The sequence below is a fragment of the Pan paniscus genome, chromosome 5 (assembly GCF_029289425.2).
Source record: "Pan paniscus chromosome 5, NHGRI_mPanPan1-v2.0_pri, whole genome shotgun sequence".
In the NCBI taxonomy this organism is placed as follows: Eukaryota; Metazoa; Chordata; class Mammalia; order Primates; family Hominidae; genus Pan; species Pan paniscus.
Window position 1 is genome coordinate 190,521,074 of NC_073254.2, and position 23,172 is coordinate 190,544,245.

At 51.7% G+C, this 23,172-nt stretch overlaps 1 long non-coding RNA gene across 1 annotated transcript; it reads right to left on the reverse strand.

Annotated features, from left to right (window-relative positions):
- Positions 1–955: 955 nt before the first annotated feature.
- LOC134730651 (uncharacterized) lies at positions 956–9,433 on the reverse strand. The gene is made up of 3 exons (XR_010112562.1): positions 9,287–9,433; positions 5,255–5,386; positions 956–1,999 (listed from the first exon to the last, which is right to left on the reverse strand). It is a non-coding gene; the product is annotated as an uncharacterized LOC134730651 (long non-coding RNA).
- Positions 9,434–23,172: the final 13,739 nt, after the last annotated feature.

Consider the following 23,172-nt stretch of genomic DNA (forward strand, 5'->3'; position numbering starts at 1 on the left):
TGCGGGGTGCCCTCTCGCCAGGCTGGAGAGGAACTCAACACCCCAAGTTCTGCGGGGTGCCCTCTCGCCAGGCTGGAGATGCATCTCAGGCCACCAGGAACCCGCACTCTGCATCCCACCAACATGGGCATGCCCAGGAGTTGCCCTAACCAAGGAAACGCCACGGAAACATCACCACAGCATCAAAGCCAGCGGCTGTCACACACCGGAGCCCAGAGCCCGGACACAGGGGCAAAAACAAATTGGTCTAAAACGAAAATCCACCAGGATGTGAACCTGTTTTCCCGAAGTTGATGGAGGAAGCCACGGAGCAAGGGTCAGACCTGACATCTGCACTCGCTGAAGGTCACAGGCTGCGGAAATGCTGACGCCAGGTCGCCTCAGGTGCAGGTCCTTGACAGTGCAGTTAGAAACTGCAGCCCCCTCTGCAACCTCAGCGTGGCTCTGCCGTCTCTAACTGCTGCCCAAACCAAGGGTTCCCATTTTTGACCCAGCATGTTCCCTGTAAAACACTTCCAGATGCTTAGTTGAAATTTCCAAACTATAGGAGAACCAGAGTGTCATCTCCCCTCTCTGTCTGTGAGAGGAAACCTGAGGACCGCAGAGCTGTGTCAGCTGTGGGTTTTATCCCCCTCCGGACTCCCTGGGTCTGCAGCCACAAGCAGGCCAGCAAGTGTCTTCACTGTAATTACCCTTGAGAAGTCACGGATCTCAGCCCACGGCAGGACGGACGCCACTGAGAGCCACAGGGATCCATCTCTTAGCTGAGCAGCCAGGATAATAATTCAAGAAGTGAATTCAAGAGGCGTTAAGTTCATAATAGGATAAAAACGTAAGCCTGTGGCAGCAGGAAAGTGTGCGGAGAGAATGGGGTGTAGTTACTGCTCTTAGCACATGGTGGGCATCGTGGATCTTGTAAATCTGATACAGAAAAAAAACACCTGATACAAATGTTAATTCAGTACGTCTCATCCTTCAAATATACTGACCATGTGTTCAATAAGCACCCAGCGTGTGCCAAGAACCAGGTGGGAAGTGGAGGAAAGCAATGAAAAGACATCACAAGGACCCCGGGGAGCTCGCAGTCCAAAGAGGAGACAGGCACACCACCCAACACTGACCGGCGATGGAGGGTGGAGGGCTTCCCGGAGGAGGTGACTGTGAGCTGGGATTGAAGGATGAATAGGAGTTTCTGTAAGGAAAATGGTGTGTTCAGAAAACAATTCACACAACAATATCTCTTCCAGTATGTGCAAGCAGGCAGGAGGTCTCTCCAGCCCAGCCCAGGGATGCTGTGTACAGGATCCATCAAAGTCCCTCCAGCCTGGCCTGGGAATGCTGTGTGCAGGATCCATTGAGGTTGTCTGAGGAGTGGCCAAGCCCAGATCTGGTCCTTCATATCTTCTGACACCCGGGGGCAAACAGGGCCCTGCCCTCATGCAGATATCTCCTGAGGGCCAGATGAGACTTTTCACTCCAGAACCCTTTTCCTCTGTGGGCCTGGTGGGCACCAGGCTGCAGAAGCTTCTGTGCGGCCGTCTGTCAGCATCCATCTCCAACGCAGGTGGAATGCAGCTCCTTGTCAGGCTGGATTGTCCAGGCCACCCAGTGTCGGGGCCTAGCAGCTTCCTCAGGGCTGTGCAGCCTCACCACGTGCTGCCAAGTCTGGTCTCTGCCTCTGGTCGTGCCCACTTCCCACATGGGAGGGTGCAGGTGCCACCCTGGACTCTGGTGCCATGGCCTCCAGCCACTCAAAATACCCTGTGGAATGTGCCTGTGTGGGCTTAGTGTGTCTTGGTGCTTTGGCAACATGAAGAGCTGTACATTCATTCTTTCTGTAGGAAGCACTTCATATGAGAGACAGAACTCTCTAGAACGCATGACGTACCTCTGAGAAATGGAGAAGACCTGATTCACGCACACGACAGGTGTGATCGAAGGCACTCCAGGCACGAAAATGAAGAAGGAAACTCCCAGCCAGGGGCAGTACTTGTACTTCCTGAAGTTCAGCAAGAATAAAACACGATACTCTTACTTCATGATACGGGTCTCTTTCAAAGACTCTAGTGCTCTACAGACACATTATTGCATTTAAGTTAACAAGATTCTATTGGGTAGATACTGTCGTTGATAAATGTTTCTCAGTTTCCATCAGAAAACTGGGCTGTATGAGTTTTGGAGACTTGCCAAAAGTAACAATAAACCAAAAACACATCTTGCCTTCATTACCAGTGTCCACGAGGAACTGCTGTGTTAGGCAATTTAGTATATCGGAAAGCCCCTAGGCGCACTCTCCACCCTCCCTGCCCCTGTGTGAGTGGCGTCCACTGGGATGCCTTCTCTGCAGTGCTCACAGGGAGAGACCATGGAACCGAGCCCCTATGTCCTGGGCACCACACCAGCCAGCCATGACCCACTCCCTCGTCCGCGACCATGGAGCCAGCCGTGACCCACTCCCTCGTCCGTGACCATGGAACCGAGACCCCATCTCCTGCACACCACAGCAGCCAGCCATGACCCACTCCCTCGTCCGCGACCATGGAACCGAGCCCCCATCTCCTGCACACCACAGCAGCCAGCCGTGACCCACTCCTTCGTCCACAACCATGGAGCCAGCCGTGACTCACTCCCTTGTCCGCGACCATGGAACCGAGCCCCCGTCTCCTGCACACCACAGCAGCCAGCCGTGACCCACTCCTTCGTCCACAACCATGGAGCCAGCCGTGACTCACTCCCTTGTCCGCGACCATGGAACCCAGCCCCCGTCTCCTGCACACCACACCAGCCAGCCGTGACCCACTCCCTCGTCCGCGACCATGGAACCGAGACCCCGTCTCCTGCACACCACACCAGCCAGCCGTGACCCACTCCCTCGTTGGCGACCACGTAGGTCGGACACCTGACTGCCCCACGGTGTTTTTAACCAGAATTCGTTTCTGGTGCCCTCTTCTCAGCTGAGGGTGCATTTCTGGGTGATTCTGTTGCCCTCTCTTCTCAGCTGAGGGTGCATTTCTGGGTGATTCTGTTGCCCTCTTTTCTCAGCTGAGGGTGAATTTTTGTCCTTGTCAGTTTTGTCTGTCTGAGACCCAAGATCTCTCTGGACCACGTGTCTGACCTGAGGGGCACAAGCCTGGTGGTGGATTGGCAGAGCAGTGACACAGGTGAGCACCCCGATAGGAAAATCTGAAATCCAGAATGCTCCAAAATCAGAAATGTTTTGAGCCTCGACATGATACCACAAGTGAAAAACCCCACCAGTGCTCATGTGATGGGTCACAGTCGAAACACAGTCAGCGCTTCGCTTCATGCACGAATTATTTAAAATGTTACGTAAAATGACCTTCAGGCTATGTGTATGAAACATAAATGAATTTCGTGTTTAGATTTGGGTCCCATCTCAAGATATCTCATTATATATATGCAAATATTCCAAAATCCCCCAAAAAATCCAAAATTCAAAGCATTTCTGGTCCCAAGCACTTCAGATAAGAGACCCTCAGCCTGTGCTGAAGTGGCTGCCGCTACCCCTAAAAGAGCAGAACAGTTTCTCACAAGCAAAGCCACTGGGACCCGGGGGATGGGGAACGAATCTCAACTAGAAGCCCCCTGTAGAAGCCCCCTGTGGCACGGAGTCTCAGTGCCCGCAAGTCCCAGCCTGAGCAGTTTCCCAGGCCTTCTGAAAGAAGGAAGGCTGCTATATCTGGCAAGTCGGGGGAGGACTTTAACCCGGGGGCCTGCTGTAACTCAACGAAACATGGAGAGGAGTTCTGTGCCGACCCCAAAGCAATGCTTCTCCAACGCAAATGTGCAAGAAACCTCCTGGGTCTGCTTAAAATGCAGGTTTGGATTCAGGAGAAACCAGCACCCAGGTGGCGCCGAGGTCGACAGACGCTGGAATCTCATCCCTGAATTCTCAACGTTTGCTTCCCTCAAATAGACTTAGTAGAACGATCATGCGTAATACCTGACTCTATCACTATTCTGAAGACTGATGTGATGTTACATTTCGTATACTTTAAACGTGTTGGAAAACAGACAAAATGTAAGTTATGATTGTGAAATGTATTATATGCTGGAATCGCTAGTCCCAGTCACTAAAATTGTGGCACCCCAAAGACACGAGGAGAGAAAGATTAAAAGTGAGACACTCCTCAGTCTTAGTTCTTGTATCTCTCTTTCCTCTTCCTTTATTTATTTCATCTCATGTTTCTCTTCATATGAAACCGTGTGCAAGGTGTAGCTGTACCCCCACCCAGGCCGGTGGAGAGACCCCATCTTGTTTTGGAGGTTACGTGTGAAAGTCAATGATGCCAGCTACAGACAATAGACTGCATGTTTATTTGGAGTGACTGCATCAAACGGAAACCAAGGTCCTGTCTCCAGGCAGCCAGCTGCTCCCATCTGTCTTTGCCCATGGCACAGGTGGGGCCTTCCGTGGGCTGCAGCCAGCACCAACCAGTACATCTGGTTGACCACAACGGGCAAAAGTAAAACCTCATGCCAATAAATGACCAAATCAAAATAGAATTTCTTTTTCTGGCTGATCTCTGCCACACACAAACCTATCTTCAGAATTGGCTGAGTCAAGCACCCAGCCTGCCCTTGTCCAGCCCCTGCAAAGGGAGGTAGGATGGAGCCATCTGGCATGGACCACATGCACTGGCCAGTGTGGTCTCTCTACCTCCTGAAGGCCAGCGCTTTGAAAACAGCATTGCAGTTTCCGGCTCACACTAAGGAGTCAGTTTGCAGATTCTGCTGGAGGACTGGCCACTATTCGAGATTCTGTAAGATATTCCAAGACATCGAACACATGGTTCCTGCCCTCAAAGAGCTTATAATCTACTCAGGCACAAACATTAAAATGTACACAGCAACATAAGGCTAAATGTAACTACTGTTGGCTTACTCCGTAGAACAGGCCCTAACTGCCAAAAAATCTCAGCTGGAGTAGAGGGATTCCTGCCTGGGGTAACAGTAAGCTGCCTATAAACTTATTCACAGCTGGGATCAGCTGAGCCTTGAAAAACAGATAAAATTTGACTCAGAAAGCACTTTTTCTGGGTGGAACACAGGCAGTGACTGAGAATACGAAGTGTGTCTCTACTAAGCACTTTTACACATATTTATCTCGTTTAACCCTCACAGCAGCACTACACACTTGGACCTGGACCTGAGAGAGCCCAGAACCCCAGTAGCAGCTATTATCCCCATGTTTCCAACGGGGAAAGAGTTCTGAGAATTTGAATCACCTCACCAAGGGGACAGAGGTAATGGCAGAGTCACGCCGACCAGCTCCAGAGCCACCGCAGCCCACAGTTGCTATGTGACGCTTCGGCCCTTCTGCTGCTACTGGGGTTCTGGGCTCTCTCAGGTCCAGGTCCAAGACCTAAAGAGAAATAAAACACTCTAAGTGATGTGGGCCAAGCCTCACATGAGTATTACAAAACCAAAGAGGCTTCACAGTCCCCAGGAACCCTGCCCTGCTGCCGAAAACTGGCCACCCCGCGAGGGAAATGACACATAATTCCCTCCAATCTCATCATTAGTGGCCTGCTTGGTTAGCCACGGCCAAAAAGAGGAAATCTCAGGGAAACGTTCATTTCTTCTGCCCTAAGCCCTGCAGCCATGATTGCTTTTATAAGCAAATTGTCTGCTTCATAAAAATGTTTACAGCATTTCTTATATTTTTCTGATACACAGTTACTGTTTAAAAAAATCTTTTAATTACAGAAAAGGCACAAAGAAGAAAATTAATCCCTAGGCAACTTGTCTGAACCATGTAAAGTCCATACTTGGCCCAGAGCCTTAGACCAATTGACAACTTTGAAGCTTCAGATAAAAGATTAACAAATCCCGAAGGGATAACTGGGCAAGAATGGCGTCCGTGTCTCTGTTAGGACCCACAGCCAGTAAGAAGAGCGTAAGATTCAAGTCAGACGGGTCACGGCACTGCAGGTCACCCGCCACGTCACCAAGGAACACTTTACCCTGAGTTTCCAGTTTCTCCAATCTGGAGTAAAAAAACCCACCAGCCTTTTAGAATCATTGTGAGGAGCAGAGACCGTTTACACCAAGCGCCAACTCAGTGCCTGGCACACAGTCAGCAATGATGTTTATCGATCCAGCTTTCTCACAATGCTTTGGAGGCAGAATAATTTTTCGAGAATTTCCATGAGTCTTCCAAAGTTCTGAGTCCTAATGTGAATTTGCAAAAATGAAATTAATTCCTGGCACCTCCTCCCTGCCTTGGGGCCCAGCAAGCCTCCTTCTCAAAGCCCTCAGCAGCCCCAGGAAACCCTGGGGCGTCTGGGCACCTTCTCACTGCACCCCAGTGAGTTCAGGCAGAGGATGACGCAGGCTGCAGATGGCTGGAGCCCATCGACCTTCCTGGAAGTGGAAGTCCTGATGGGAATCCCCGCGCTGTCATCCATCCTCCTTACAGAAAGGGTCAGAGTTCATTACCCATTCCATGCCCTGCAGAAACCAGGGTCTTTACTTTGGGCTGGCATGACATCAAATCAGATTTGCACACTGGTTGACCAACTCAACAGCTCTCTTTGGCAGTTAAGTGTGACGTCCATCAACCAAATGGTAAAACATTAAAGTAAAAATAAATGCAGGTTCTATGGAAAAAACAATTAAAAATGGCCTTTGATGTTCCCGATATATTCTGACAATCCTAGAGATTTAAAAAGCAGCATAAGGGATTATTTATTACATAAAAAGATCAAACAAATTGATAGAAAAATGTATCGATAAGAAATCCATTAATATGATTTAGATAAACATGAAAGAAAAATTGTAAATCTTAATGAGAAAATAGCCAGATTTGCTCATGGTCAAATAATGTAATTAAATAATCGTTTATTTCATTATGTTACAAAAATGTAATGATAAGTTGTGGTGAAATGTATCCTTATATATTAGTGATACATGCGGGGAGGAGAGATGTGGCAATGTGTATCAAGAAACAAAATTATGTTTATGTCCTTTGACCCAGTAATTAACATGGCATGAGGGAGGGGCATATATTGGTCATAGTGTCATTTATAGAACAGAGAATTTTCAAAATAAATGCCTGATGAAGTATTAAGCAGACTTTTACAATTATGGTTTTGAAGACTATGTAGCAACTTAGAAATTGCAGATAACATACCGAGTAAACAGAAAAGCAGAATGTAAAAATCGTTCCTGGACTATGATTGCAACTTTGTAAAAAGTGCACATAGGAAAAAGAAGTGCAAGAAAAATGGCGAATGACTGTGGTTAAGAATACTAGGATTGGGCCGGGCGCAGTGGCTCACGCCTGTAATCCCAGCACTTTGGGAGGCCGAGGCGGGCGGATCACAAGGTCAGGAGATCGAGACCATCCTGGCTAACACGGTGAAATCCCGTCTCTACTAAAAATACAAAAAATTAGCCGGGCGTGGTGGCGGGCACCTGTAGTCCCAGCTACTCGGGAGGCTGAGGCAGGAGAATGGGGTGAACCCGGGAGGCGGAGCTTGCAGTGAGCCGAGATCGCGCCACTGCACTCCAGCCTGGGTGACAGAGCGAGACTCTGTCTCAAAAAAAAACAATACTAGGATTGAAGTTTGCTTCCTAACTTCCAGTGACACGGTTTTTTCAATCTAGGATTTAAAACAAAAATTATGCTTTACAGCAAAGGAGAGTTTGGGTTTTCACTCCCGGAGGTGTTCGGAGGCCACCGCAGCCCACACCACGCCCAGGTGGAGCCACCACCTGTGCCTCTGCAGCCACTGATCTGGGAGCTGCCCCCAGAGGCAGCTGTGCAGATACCAGACACTGCTCCTGGTTGAGGACCAAAATATGAATAAACGGGCTTTTCAAGGACAGCGTGACAATATTAAATAAATGTTGCATAATGCAAACACTGCACCTAGGTAAAGCCACTTACAAAATTGATTTATTTTGATCTGTTTTAAATTTAAAGGTTTGTAATGTGGAATTACCGTGCTGGGTAATTGCCCACACACCACATTCTACTGAGTTGAACAACATTCCATGTATAATTCAGAGCTGTATCTAATTTCTTAAACACAACCTTTTTTTTCAAATTTATGTCACTCCATAAAAAGCAACTCTTTTCACAGTGACAATTGTAAGTACAAAATATGAAAATATTTTCCGTACCTTTTCCCAAAATTTCACTAAATCTTGAAAACAGACCTTAAGAATATTTTTCCCGCACTTACATATCTCTCTCCTCTGCCACCTCTGCTGCAGGTCTTTTGGACTTGAAGGCCTTGGTTGTATTGGGATTAATAAAATATGTTTATATACATGATTTATAAAAAGTAAAACAAGGTCGGGCATGGTGGCTCATGCCTATAATTCCAACACTGGGAGGCCAAGGCAGGAGGATCACTTGAGGCCAGGAGTTTGAGACCAGCCTTGGCAACATAGTGAGATCCCATCTCTACCAAAGAAAAAAAAATTGTTTTAATGAGCTGGGCATGGTGGTGCCTGTGGTCCTAGCTCCTTGAGAGGCTGAGGCGGGAGGATTGCTTCAGCCCAGGAGGTTGAGGCCGCAATGAGCTGTGATTGCACCCCTGCACTCCCGCCTGGGCAACGGAGCAACACCCTGTGTCTATTTTTTAAAAATAAAAAAGTAAAGCAAGACAACACTATGACTCTCCATCCTAACACAAGTCAAGTCCTGAGCTTCTGTAGAAAGAGCCCACCATGGCCATGCAGGACCTCAGGGAGAATCAGCAGGTGCACGGGTGCTCACTGCAGCTCCCGTCTGCATCCTGGAAGCTTTGGGTCTTGGACTAATGAGGACTAAGCCTGCGCAGTCAGTTCTCTCAGCCAGAGACTGAAACCACCACCAAGGAACCTTGAGGAAACGCGCCCATCCTTGCTCCTTGGGAAAATGTGGATAGTTAACGTGACCAAGCAGGACAGCGCGGCAGCCTCCCTCGTGTTAAACCCACGTTGTTCTCATCCTGGGGGTGCCTAAAACGTCGCAGCCTCAATTCCTCAATGGCTCTCGGATTCTTGGGAACCAAGGGGAGGGAAGGGTGGTGCTGACTGCCCGAGGCTCAGCCCTCCAGGCCTTCCCAGAGCGCCAGGGCCGCCGCTTCCCTCCTTGGAGCAGCGTTGCGTGGCTCCACGAGGGCCAGGGTTCGAAAACTTGAGGTGCTGTCTCTCAAGCTCGGAGTTTGCGGGAGCCCTTGCCCCGCCGGCTGCCTTAAAAGCTTTGGTTAAATGCTCTGAACTGAACGTCCTTCCCGCGCCCCCTCGGAGACTCCAGAGGCACATTCACCCCCAGAGTGGAGCAGCAGACAGAACCCAGGAGCTTCTCTGCACTCACACCATGGACGGGAGGCTGAGCCTGAAGCGTCGTTTCCTAAAAAGAAGGCGCTGCTCCCAGCCTCCGCACCGAGGCCCTGCCGGAGTCTCTGCCAGCACTGCGCCTGCCGCTCTTCCCTCAGCCCCATCAGCAGGAAGTCGGCTCTTTAAAGAGTTTTAAATCAGCAGTAAATCACAGTTTCTAAAGCCGTAGCACTGATTGCAGCGAACCCTCCAGACTGGGCATCACGCGTGCCCGTCAGGAGCAGCAGCCGCTGAGACTGTGATTCTCCTGCAGCTGTGGGGAAACAGAAGTCCAGTGTTTATCCAGATGCATCATTTGCAACTATTCACTCGTGTGAATTAATAACAAGGAAAGCACACACGGTGGGGGAAGCCCGAGCTTCGCCCCACACAGTGTGCCCCTGCTGTGTGACCTCAGGCCAGTCCCTTGGCTTCTCTGGGCCTCAGCAACTCACGCTTTTTTTTTCTTTAGGGACAGAGACTTGCTTGTTGCCTAGGCTGGAGTATAGTGGTGCAATCTTAGCTCACTGCAGCCTTGAACTCCTGGGCTCCAGCCATCCTGCCACCTCAGCTTCCCAAGTAGCTCGGACTACAGGCATGCGCCACCACACCTGGCTAATTTGTGTATCTTTTTTTTTTTTTTTTTTTTAGAGATGGGGTCTTGCCACATTGCCCAGGCTGGGCTTGAACTCCTGGGCTCAAGCAATTCTCCTGCCTCGTCCCAAAGTGTTGGGATTACAGGCGTGAGCCACGGCACGATTCTACTCACACCTTTTGAAGCTTGCCACCCTGACGCTGTCTTCTATTCTATTCTCTGCACTAAATTATGAGAAAGAATTGAGATTTTTTTCAGGGATCTAAACCAAATTGTACAGCACTGGTCTACACACATGCACACACACGCCCTGTGAAACAGCTTTTACCTTTCAGAGCATAATCGGGACATTGTAAGGTGTTCTATGTAGTTTTAAAGGAGTGGAGAAGGTACTCACATCCACCAGCAAAGACGTGAGACAAGGGATTCAGGGGCAGGGCGACATTTGGAGGGAAAGGGAAGGGTCCTTCACCCACAGGCCCTGCAGGAAATGCTCGCGGTGGGAGGCGACCTGGGCTTTGCTCATCACCTCCCTTCTGGTCAGGACCCCACAGCAGGACAGCGTGAGACCACGCGCTTGTGTTCTGAGCAATGTCACCTCAGCAGATACACAGCAGCCAGGCGGTCCCAGGCTCCACAGGCAGAGACTCAGGTTGGGTGTTGGCTGTTTCTTTTTTCCAATATCCACCTCCCTTGAAATCAGGACTTTGAAACTTAGTTTTGCAGAGATTGTGTTTCCCTGCACTCTACTGAAGTAATTACCAGGTTTTTCCTGACCTTTGCTGACCCCAGGGAAGTGTTTTTATTCACATTTCCATTCTGGGATTTCTGTGATCTCCTGGATCCACTGCCTGCAATTCCTTGGAAACCCAAACCGGAGGAGGCAGAGGGTTCCCTTCAGCAAACACGCTGGGCCCCTGTAGTCACAAGGCACAGAGAGCACGAGGGTCCCACGTTCTCCGCACGGTCCCTGCAGTCTGGAGGTGCAGGGAGTGTGTAGCTGTTACACATCCGATGGCAAGGGCGTCGACTGTGATCACGGGGCCTGATGAAATGGATTTAGAATCAGTTTCCCCATCTGTGAACTGAAAGGCTGGGAGAGGTGATTTCTCCACCCAGGGGGCCTCCAGTCCTGGTGCATTGGGGCCATTCTTGGAACACCCAGGGGCCCTTCTAACAGCAGATTAAACATGCACTCACCGGTCCCTGCCACACAGAACATGACACTTCTGCATGAGTGCTGAGGGGTCTGGGTGGGAGCCATGGGCAGCTGACGCCATCAGAAAAAGCTTCCACATGCAAGGCAGGAGGAGGAGGAATACAGCCGTGTGTTCTGAGAGATGAATGTGAGGTGATTTTGTCACTGTGTTAACATCACTGAGGACACACATACACACCTAGAAGGTGTAGCCCACTGCACACCCAGGCCACGTGCTGGAGGCCGAAGCTCCAGGCTACAAACTCACACAGTGCTGAATACTGCAGCCAATTGTCACACAATGGTAAGTATTTGCGCAACTAAACATATCTAAAAATAGAAAAGAGGTACAGTAAAAACAAGACATAAAAGATGTAAAGTGGTACAGCCATGTAAGGCACTTGCCATGAATGAAGCTTGGGCTGGAAGCTGCTCTAGTGAGTCCATGAGTGAGTAGGGAGTGAGTGGGAAGGCCAGGACATGACCGTGCTGCTGTAGACTTTATACACACTGCACATGCAGGCTGCTCCGGTGAGTCCATGAGTGAGTGGGGAGTGAGTGGGAAGACCAGGACATGACCGTATACTGCTGTGGGCTTTATACACACTGCACATGCAGGCTGCTCCGGTGAGTCCATGAGTGAGTGGGGAGTGAGTGGGAAGACCAGGACATGACCGTGCTGCTGTAGACTTTATACACACTGCACACACAGGCTGCTCCGGTGAGTCCATGAGTGAGTGGGGAGTGAGTGGGAAGGCCAGGACATGACCGTGCTGCTGTGGGCTTTATACACACTGCACACGCAGGCTGCTCCGGTGAGTCCATGAGTGAGTGGGGAGTGAATGGGAAGGCCAGGACATGACCGTACACTGCTGTAGGCTTTATACACACTGCACACGCAGGCTGCTCCGGTGAGTCCATGAGTGAGTGGAGAGTGAGTGGGAAGCCAGGACATGACCGTATACTGCCGTGGGCTTTATACACACTGCATACGCAGGCTGCTCCGGTGAGTCCATGAGTGAGTGGAGAGTGAGTGGGAAGGCCAGGACATGACCATACACTGCTGTGGGCTTTATACACACTGCACATGCAGGCTGCTCTAGTGAGTCCATGAGTGAGTGGAGAGTGAGTGGGAAGGCCAGGACATGACCGTATACTGCTGTAGGCTATATTATACACACTGCACACGCAGGCTGCTCCGGTGAGTCCATGAGTGAGTGGAGAGTGAATGGGAAGACCAGGACATGACTGTGCTGCTGTGGGCTTTATACACACTGCACACGCAGGCTGCTCCGGTGAGTCCATGAGTGAGTGGAGAGTGAGTGGGAAGGCCAGAACATGACCGTGCTGCTGTGGGCTTTATACACACTGCACACGCAGGCTGCTCTAGTGAGTCCATGAGTGAGTGGAGAGTGAGTGGGAAGGCCAGGACATGACCGTATACTGCTGTAGGCTATATTATACACACTGCACACGCAGGCTGCTCCGGTGAGTCCATGAGTGAGTGGAGAGTGAATGGGAAGACCAGGACATGACCGTGCTGCTGTGGGCTTTATACACACTGCACACGCAGGCTGCTCTAGTGAGTCCATGAGTGATTGGAGAGTCAGTGGGAAGGCCAGGACATGACTGTGCTGCTGTGGGCTTTATACACACTGCACACGCAGGCTGCTCCGGTGAGTCCATGAGTGAGTGGAGAGTGAGTGGGAAGCCAGGACATGACTGTGCTGCTGTGGGCTTTATACACACTGCACACGCAGGCTGCTCTGGTGAGTCCATGAGTGAGTGGAGAGTGAATGGGAAGACCAGGACATGACCGTGCTGCTGTGGGCTTTATACACACTGCACACGCAGGCTGCTCTAGTGAGTCCATGAGTGAGTGGAGAGTCAGTGGGAAGGCCAGGACATGACTGTGCTGCTGTGGGCTTTATACACACTGCACACGCAGGCTGCTCTGGTGAGTCCATGAGTGAGTGGAGAGTGAGTGGGAAGCCAGGACATGACTGTGCTGCTGTGGGCTTTATACACACTGCACACGCAGGCTGCTCTGGTGAGTCCATGAGTGAGTGGAGAGTGAATGGTAAGACCAGGAAATGACCGTGCTGCTGTGGGCTTTATACACACTGCACACGCAGGCTGCTCTAGTGAGTCCATGAGTGAGTGGAGAGTGAGTGGGAAGCCAGGACATGACCGTACACTGCTGTAGGCTTTATACACACTGCACACGCAGGCTGCTCTGGTGAGTCCATGAGTGAGTGGAGAGTGAGTGGGAAGCCAGGACATGACCGTACACTGCTGTAGGCTTTATACACAGTGCACACGCAGGCTGCTCTGGTGAGTCCATGAGTGAGTGGAGAGTCAGTGGGAAGGCCAGGACATGACCGTGCTGCTGTGGGCTTTATACACACTGCACACGCAGGCTACTCTAGTGAGTCCATGAGTGAGTGGAGAGTGAGTGGGAAGCCAGGACATGACCGTATACTGCTGTAGGCTATATTATACACACTGTACACGCAGGCTGCTCCGGTGAGTCCATGAGTGAGTGGAGAGTGAATGGGAAGACCAGGACATGGCCGTGCTGCTGTGGGCTTTATACACACTGCACACGCAGGCTGCTCCGGTGAGTCCATGAGTGAGTGGAGAGTGAGTGGGAAGGCCAGGACATGACCGTGCTGCTGTGGGCTTTATACACACTGCACACGCAGGCTGCTCTAGTGAGTCCATGAGTGAGTGGAGAGTGAGTGGGAAGTCAGGACATGACTGTATACTGCTGTAGGCTTTATACACACTGCACACGCAGGCTGCTCCGGTGAGTCCATGAGTGAGTGGAGAGTGAGTGGGAAGGCCAGGACATGACCGTGCTGCTGTGGGCTTTATACACACTACACACGCAGGCTGCTCTAGTGAGTCCATGAGTGAGTGGAGAGTGAGTGGGAAGCCAGGACATGACCGTATACTGCTGTAGGCTTTATACACACTGCACACGCAGGCTGCTCTGGTGAGTCCATGAGTGAGTGGAGAGTGAGTGGGAAGCCAGGACATGACCGTACACTGCTGTAGGCTTTATACACACTGCACACGCAGGCTGCTCCGGTGAGTCCATGAGTGAGTGGAGAGTGAATGGGAAGACCAGGACATGACCGTGCTGCTGTGGGCTTTATACACACTGCACACGCAGGCTGCTCTGGTGAGTCCATGAGTGAGTGGAGAGTGAGTGGGAAGCCAGGACATGACCGTACACTGCTGTAGGCTTTATACACACTGCACACGCAGGCTGCTCTGGTGAGTCCATGAGTGAGTGGAGAGTCAGTGGGAAGGCCAGGACGTGACCGTGCTGCCGTGGGCTTTATACACACTGCACACGCAGGCTGCTCCGGTGAGTCCATGAGTGAGTGGAGAGTGAATGGGAAGACCAGGACATGACCGTGCTGCTGTGGGCTTTATACACACTGCACACGCAGGCTGCTCCGGTGAGTCCATGAGTGAGTTGGGAGTGAGTGGGAAGGCCAGGACATGACCGTGCTGCTGTGGGCTTTATACACACTGCACACGCAGGCTGCTCCGGTGAGTCCATGAGTGAGTGGAGAGTGAGTGGGAAGCCAGGACATGACTGTGCTGCTGTGGGCTTTATACACACTGCACACGCAGGCTGCTCTGGTGAGTCCATGAGTGAGTGGAGAGTGAATGGGAAGACCAGGACATGACCGTGCTGCTGTGGGCTTTATACACACTGCCCACGCAGGCTGCTCTAGTGAGTCCATGAGTGAGTGGAGAGTGAGTGGGAAGCCAGGACATGACCGTACACTGCTGTAGGCTTTATACACACTGCACACGCAGGCTGCTCTGGTGAGTCCATGAGTGAGTGGAGAGTGAGTCGGAAGCCAGGACATGACCATACACTGCTGTAGGCTTTATACACACTGCACACGCAGGCTGCTCTGGTGAGTCCATGAGTGAGTGGAGAGTCAGTGGGAAGACCAGGACATGACCGTATACTGCTGTAGGCTTTATACACACTGCACACGCAGGCTGCTCTGGTGAGTCCATGAGTGAGTTGGGAGTGAGTGGGAAGGCCAGGACATGACCGTGCTGCCGTGGGCTTTATACACACTGCACACGCAGGCTGCTCTGGTGAGTCCATGAGTGAGTGGAGAGTGAGTGGGAAGGCCAGGACATGACCATACACTGCTGTGGGCTTTATACACACTGCACATGCAGGCTGCTCTAGTGAGTCCATGAGTGAGTGGAGAGTGAGTGGGAAGCCAGGACATGACCGTGCTGCCGTGGGCTTTATACACACTGCACACGCAGGCTGCTCTGGTGAGTCCATGAGTGAGTGGAGAGTGAGTCGGAAGCCAGGACATGACCGTACACTGCTGTAGGCTTTATACACACTGCACACGCAGGCTGCTCTGGTGAGTCCATGAGTGAGTTGGGAGTGAGTGGGAAGGCCAGGACATGACCGTGCTGCCGTGGGCTTTATACACAGTGCACACACAGGCTGCTCTGGTGAGTCCATGAGTGAGTGGAGAGTGAGTGGGAAGGCCAGGACATGACCATACACTGCTGTGGGCTTTATACACACTGCACATGCAGGCTGCTCTAGTGAGTCCATGAGTGAGTGGAGAGTGAGTGGGAAGGCCAGGACATGACTGTATACTGCTGTAGGCTATATTATACACACTGCACACGCAGGCTGCTCCGGTGAGTCCATGAGTGAGTGGAGAGTGAATGGGAAGACCAGGACATGACCGTGCTGCTGTGGGCTTTATACACACTGCACACGCAGGCTGCTCTAGTGAGTCCATGAGTGAGTGGAAAGTGAGTGGGAAGCCAGGACATGACTGTATACTGCTCTAGGCTTTATACACACTGCACACGCAGGCTGCTCTGGTGAGTCCATGAGTGAGTGGAGAGTGAGTGGGAAGACCAGGACATGACCGTATACTGCTGTGGGCTTTATACACACTGCACACGCAGGCTGCTCTAGTGAGTCCATGAGTGAGTGGAAAGTGAGTGGGAAGCCAGGACATGACTGTATACTGCTCTAGGCTTTATACACACTGCACACGCAGGCTGCTCTGGTGAGTCCATGAGTGAGTGGAGAGTGAGTGGGAAGCCAGGACATTACCGTACACTGCTGTAGGCTTTATACACACTGCACACGCAGGCTGCTCCGGTGAGTCCATGAGTGAGTGGAGAGTCAGTGGGAAGGCCAGGACATGACCGTGCTGCTGTGGGCTTTATACACACTGCACACGCAGGCTGCTCTAGTGAGTCCATGAGTGAGTGGAGAGTGAGTGGGAAGCCAGGACATGACCGTGCTGCTGTAGGCTTTACATACACCACACACTTAGGCTACACTAAATCCATTGTTAAAAATTTCCTTCTCTAATAATAAATCAACTTTAGTTTACTGTAACCTTTTTGCTTTATAAACTTTTTAATTTTTTAACTCTTTGACTCTTATAATATGTAGCTTCAAATACAAACATGTTGTACAGCTCCACAAAAATAGTTTCTTTCTTTATATCCTTATTCTATTAGCTTTTTTCTGTTTAAATCATTTTAACTTTTTAAACTTTTTTGTTAAAAAACTAAGACACACACATTATCCTAGGCCTGCACGGAGTCAAGATCATCAATATCACCGTCTTCCCCTCCACATCTGGTCTCACTGGAAGGTCTCTGGGGGCAGTGATGCACAGAGCTGTCGTCTCCTGTGATAACACGGTTTCTCCTGGATGCCTCCCGCAGGACCTGCCTGAGGCTGCTCTACAGTTAACTTTTTTTTTAATAAGTAGAAGGAACGCACTCTAAAATAATGACTAAAAGTTTGGTATAGGAAATACGCACCCAGGAACAAAGTTTATTAACATTATCTGGTCGTGTGTGCTGTGGACGATCACGTGTGCTGGACTTGTGCCCGGCTGGCAGCACTGTGGGCTTGTTCACGCTGGCGTCGCACAGGGGCGGAAGCCATGCATTGTGCTGTGACGTGACAGCCAGGTGACAGCCGAGGGACCAGACGCTTTCAGCTCCGTGACACTCTTACGGCGCCACCGCCACCTGTGGGGTGTGCCGTTGACGGCAAAGTCCCTGTTTGGTGCCAGGCTGTATCTGAGCACCTCGGCTCATCCAGAAGGGGTCTAACCAGTCTAAACTTCCGTCTGAAACTGGCCCATTTCATCAGCGTTCTTGGGAAAATGAGGCAAAATAGACTTGGACATTTCGGAGAAAACATTCACAGTGTTAGTACGTTTATCTGACATTATTTACAATCCCTCCGATTACAAGCAGTTAGAAGGGGAGAAGGAGGTCAGCTGGCCATGGCAGGGAACAGGGTCTCCTCTCCTGATCTTTCCCATCTCAGCAAAATGCCCCATTGTGTGGCTCAGGGGAAGTTGAAGTCGAAAGCCTGGCGTGGGGAAGCAGCTGCTCGGCCATTGTTTAATCTGAGCTAACGCAATGTCACCACGCCCAATTATGTGGCCGCAATTTGGGTTACAGTTGCTTTGGTCAATATGATCACTTTCTTTTTTGTTTTTCAAAGAGGTCAAAGGTTGGGGGCTGGAGGCTGAAGCAGTCAGGCAGTGAGGGGATTGGGGACCCAGAGACTGGTTTCTTGGAAAACACCCCCAGGAAAAAGATACTCTGTCACAAAATATCAATGCCAGCCAGATGTCACCAGTCTTTTTTTTTTTTTTTTTTTTTTTTGCATGTGTTTCTTAACAGCTGGTAAGAATATCAGCTCAAATTATTCACCACAAGCACACACTTTCTGTTTGTCTCCAGATAAAGGGATTTAAAATCCCGTTTGTCAGTGAGGGAAGGTGGAAACTGTGGAATGGATTTTTCTGGACCAAAAGGTAGGTGATTCCCCCCTTCCCTGCTGCCCAGCCACAGCCCAGAGAGACAGAAAGGTGGAGACTCATGGCCAGGGCCGCACGCAGGCCTGTGTTGTCCGCTTCCTGAGACGGTCCCCTGCATCCAGCACACTCACGGCCAGGGCCGCACGCAGGCCTGTGTTGTCCGCTTCCTGGGACGGTCCCCTGCGTCCAACACACTCACGGCCAGGGCCGCACGCAGGGCTGTGTTGTCCGCTTCCTGAGACGGTCCCCTGCATCCAGCACACTCACGGCCAGGGCCGCACGCAGGCCTGTGTTGTCCGCTTCCTGGGACGGTCCCCTGCGTCCAACACACTCACGGCCAGGGCCGCACGCAGGGCTGTGTTGTCCGCTTCCTGAGACGTTCCCCTGCGTCCAACACACTCAGGGCTACGGCCGCACGCAGGCCTGTGTTGTCGGCTTCCTGGGACGGTCCTCTGCGTCCAGCACACTCACGGCCAGGGCCGCACACAGGCCTGTGTTGTCCGCTTCCTGAGACGGTCCTCTGCGTCCAGCACACTCACGGCCAGGGCCGCACACAGGCCTGTGTTGTCCGCTTCCTGAGACGGTCCCCTGCGTCCAGCACACTCACAGCCAGGGCTGCATGCAGGCCTGTGTTGTCTGCTTCCTGGGACGGTCCCCAGCGTCCAGCACACCCATGGGCCAGTTTTTAGCAGGCCCAGTGTTTCCACCTGTCTGGGAAACCCGGACAGTCATTCCTGTCTCTTCAGTCTTGGTTTTCTGTTAGTATGACACCAATCTCCTACGTTGAGTTGCCTCCTGTAATTCCCTGCAGGATCTGTAATCACATGGCGTCTGGTTTGGGCGCCGGCCACACGTCTGCTCACACGTGCTGTCTCCGACTCCCCCCAGCCCCATGTGCAGCTCCCTCATGGCATCTTTTTGGGAGGGCCATTTTCCACGTCATTTATACCATCTGGGTGCTTTGAACCCAAAAAGTTCTCAGAAAATGCTCACTGAAAAAAAAATGTATAACAGACGTGCCTTTGAAAAATTCATTTGATTGATGGTAATAAAAGGCTCTGTAGTGGGCTGAGAGGTGTTCCTCCAAAATCCATGTCCCCCCAGAGCCTCGTGATGTGAGCTTGTGTGGAAACAGGTCTCTGAAGATAGTTGAGAGTGGAGATGAGGTTGAGCTGGATGAGGGTCAGCCTGGAATCCAGTGACTGGTGTTCTTATAAGGACACGAGACACAGAGGCAGGGGAAGAAGGCTGTGGAAGAGGGAGGCAGAGATCAAGGTGATGCACCCACAAGACAAGGGCACCAGGATCTCACAGCACTCGAAGCTGGGAGAGGCCTGGAGTCTCCCTGACAGCCACAGAGGAGCCAGCCCCGCCCACACCTGCATCCAGGAATTCTGATCTCTAGGACTGTGAGAAAACGAATTTTGGTTGCATAGAGGAGGTAATTTGCCATGGCAGCCCCCGGGAACTCACTCGGTGTACAAGGAGGAGGAAAGTGCCCGCTACTCCTGAGATAGAGCAGCCACACCCGAGGTAAAGGGGCACCCCATACCCGGAACAGCCCCCACTGCCCCACGGTGACCATCAGTCCTTGTCACTGAATGGATTCAGAACTCAACAACCTCACCACCCGCTAAGGAAGCCCCGTGGGAGGATGGGTCACTGTCTCCTAGGTGTGAGCCCGCACCCCACCCGTTGCCTGCAGCCCTCCCGGGAGGAAGGGGGACATCTGGGGTGCCAGGGCCCTCGGCCTGTGGGGCAGATGCTGGGCGGAGTGGGCTGACTGAGGCAGGAAATGTGAGCAGCTATCCAGAGAAGTCGGCCCCCAAAGCGTGAGTCTACTAGCAGCCTGAGAGCTGGCTACTGGCAGTCACTGGACAATTCCCACTTTACTTTGAGCTGATAAATGGCAGGAAAAGTGCCCACCAGGAAGCCTGGGAACTCAGCAGGTGGTTATGACGACAAGGCTCAGAGACCAGGTCACACTGGCTGGGGCCACTTTCCAAGAAAAAGGCAGGCCACGAAATCCCTCCCTAAAACCCAGTCAGTGTGGACAACGGGATTCTACCTAATGCCACGAAATCCCTCCCTAAAACCCAGCCAGTGTGGACAACGGGATTCTACCTAATGCCACGAAATCCCTCCCTAAAACCCAGCCAGTGTGGACAACGGGATTCTACCTAATGCCTTGGGGACATCAGAGGTAAGTGTGCTCTTGTTTCTTAGGTGACATTCTTTTTTAATCTAAAAATATCTGTTGCCACCATTTAACGGTATGGCCCTAAGCAGCTTTCATTCCCACAGATTCAGCACATTGTGAGCAAATAGCACCCGTTACTACAAATGCCTGTGAGGGAGAAAAGCCTACAGCCTTCCCCACAGAAGCATGTGTGACGCGGGGGGGGGACCCTGTACCTGCTCATATGTGTGGAGAAAGTGGGGACATCTGTAATCCTCCACCTCAGGAACTAGCTGACTTGACTTGGACCCAGCTTTTCAGGAGGCACAAAACACGAATGAGAATCAAGTACGAAGCCCTTAGTGTTCCAGTCATTCCAAGTCTAAGAGCTGTTGTGGGCGCCACAGAGCCTGCTGCTAATAGAGATCCCAGTTTGGCAAACACCAGGGCCTCACTTTATCTCTTGTGTGGGGAATGCACACACCTCACATCTGTCTCACGGACCATAAACGCTCTCCCGAGAATCATGTTGACTCTGCTCACCGAGCCCAGGCCCAGCACAAAGACACACCATAAACACCTGCGGAGGGAGCGTGGCCAGCCCCAGCCCAGGGACTCTGGGGCTCCTCAGAAGACAGGGCCCTCCCCCAGCCATGCTGGGAATGCTGCGTGACAGCGGATCAGGAAATGGGGCAGAAGCCCATGAAACCCTCGGAGTCAGGTCACCAGGGCGGGTGCTCGCCCACCCCCAACGTCTGAGGGTGACATTTGACAGTTTACACACAGTCTCTGAGCGCCTGTTTTAGCCTAGGTTTGTAAAGGAGTCAAGAATTCATCTCCGAAAGCTGCCAGTAGACAACCAAATGCTATTTCAAAGCAACTGCAGGGGTTAGTAATTGAGATTTTTTTTATCCCTCTAACTTGCTACTTCCCTAGTTCTGCGGCAGGCCTCTTGACTCAGCTTATAAATACTAAAACTGTTGCTGTAATAAGAAAAAACAAGAAACATTCCTTGAATATTTCAGAGCAAAATGCTTGTGAAAGCCCTTGGTTTCCCCACAGAAAATGTATTTAAAAGAAGAAGAGCCGTGAATCGGTGGCAGCTGCTCCCAGCACCTGTTCCCCGTTCCCATCATTGAAGTTCTCGTGGCATTTTGGAAAGAACTGAGCAGTTTTCCTAGAGAAATACTCTGGGTTCTCGATTACACAGTTGACTGCACTCAACTGTTGGCTGAGACAAAGGGGCCTGAGAGGTGTATCCGTGCGCAGAGCTCCGCACCCCGAAACCGCTCAGGGCATGGACCACGGTGACGTGCCGCCTCCCTCCCAGTGCCCACTGAAGCGTCCTGCTCACTTCTTCGCACAGATGGCAGTGTGGGGCCAGGGGACGCGTGGCATCATTTGCCCATGCCATTTTCACTTTGTTTTTGTTTGTTTGTTTTTGTTTTTTTGAGACAGTCTCACCCTGTCACTCAGGTTGGAATGCAGTGGCACAATCTCAGCTCACTGCAACCTCTGCCTCCCAGGTTCAAGCAATTCTCCTGCCTCAGCCTCCCAAGTAGCTGGGATTACAGGTGCACACCACCATGGCTGGCTATTTTTATTTTATTATTATTATTATTTTTGAAATGGAGTCTCACTCTGTCACCCAGGCTGGAGTACAGTGGCATGATCTCAGCTCACCGCAACCTCTGCCTCCCGGGTTCAAGCAATTCTCCTGCCTCAGTCTCCCGAGTAGCTGGGACTACAGGCACACACCACCACACCCAGCTAATTTTTGTATTTTTAGTAGAAACAGTGTTTCACTATGTTGACCAGGCTGGTCTCAAACTCCTGACTTCAAGTGATCTACCCATCTCGGCCTCCCAAAGTGCTGGGATTACAGGCGTGAGCCACCACGCCCGGCCACCTTCTTCACTTTCATAGAATGTCTGGACTAAGTCTTCAAGGCACAAGGGCATCAAGCTCTAATGAGCACACGGGGGCACCACTGCAGATGGCCAGGGGGGCAGGGGGAGGCCACCATGCACCCTCCCTCTTCATCGGCTCGCAGCCCCTCCTGGGGAGCTCTCGCTGCCATCACAAGCTGAGAGGCTTACAAGACACACATTCATCCCCTCACGGTTCTGCAGGTCAGGAGCCTGAAAAGGGTCCCACTGGGGTAAAAAACCAAGGCTTGGCCAGCCTGGCTCCTTCCGGAGACTCCGAGAGAACCTCTTCATGTCTCTTCCCGTTTCCAGAGGCCACCGCATTCCTGGGCTCCTGGCCCCTTCCCTGTCTCTGAGCCACACTGCATCTCCAGCCTCGCTGACCCCCACCCCTGCCGCTGCTGAACTCCTCCCTCTGTCCCCTGTACAGACCCTGTTCTTCCACTGGGCTCCCCTGGGGAATCCAGGCTAATCCGCATCTCAGGGCCTGGGGCTTAATCCACAATGTGCTGTTGGCTCTGGGGTCGGGAGGCGGGGGAGGCCGTGCCCAGGGGCCTTTCTTCTGTATTCCACACCATTGATCCACATCATGTTCAAATGATCTCCTAAATGGAATGGCCTCCTATCAACCCACGTCACTGGCTTCACCCCACTGTTACCAGGAGCTGGTTCTTGTTGGGCTCTGGAGGCCAAGAAGGGGCTCCTTCCCTCTGCCCATCAGCAGGTTGCTTGGCACGGTAGGGTGGGTGCCCCCGTGAGACACAGCTTGGGAGCACGAAGCGGCCGCAGGCCCTGGGCCCGAGCTACGGGCTGGGGAGGAGGGAGGATGAGGCGTGCAGACACTGAAAGGGCGGCTGCAGAGACTTTTTGGTCCAGAAGTAACCCAGGGCGAGCAAGTCCCCGTGGGTGAGGACCACGCATGCCCGGTTGGCGCTGATGTGTGGGAAAACGACAAGTGGTGCAAGCCACACGAGTCACGTGCGTCTCCTGTGCTAATCGTGGATTTTCATTTCCTCTGGAGACCCAAATGAGAAAGTAAAAGTGTACGCAGGAGTCAAACCCAC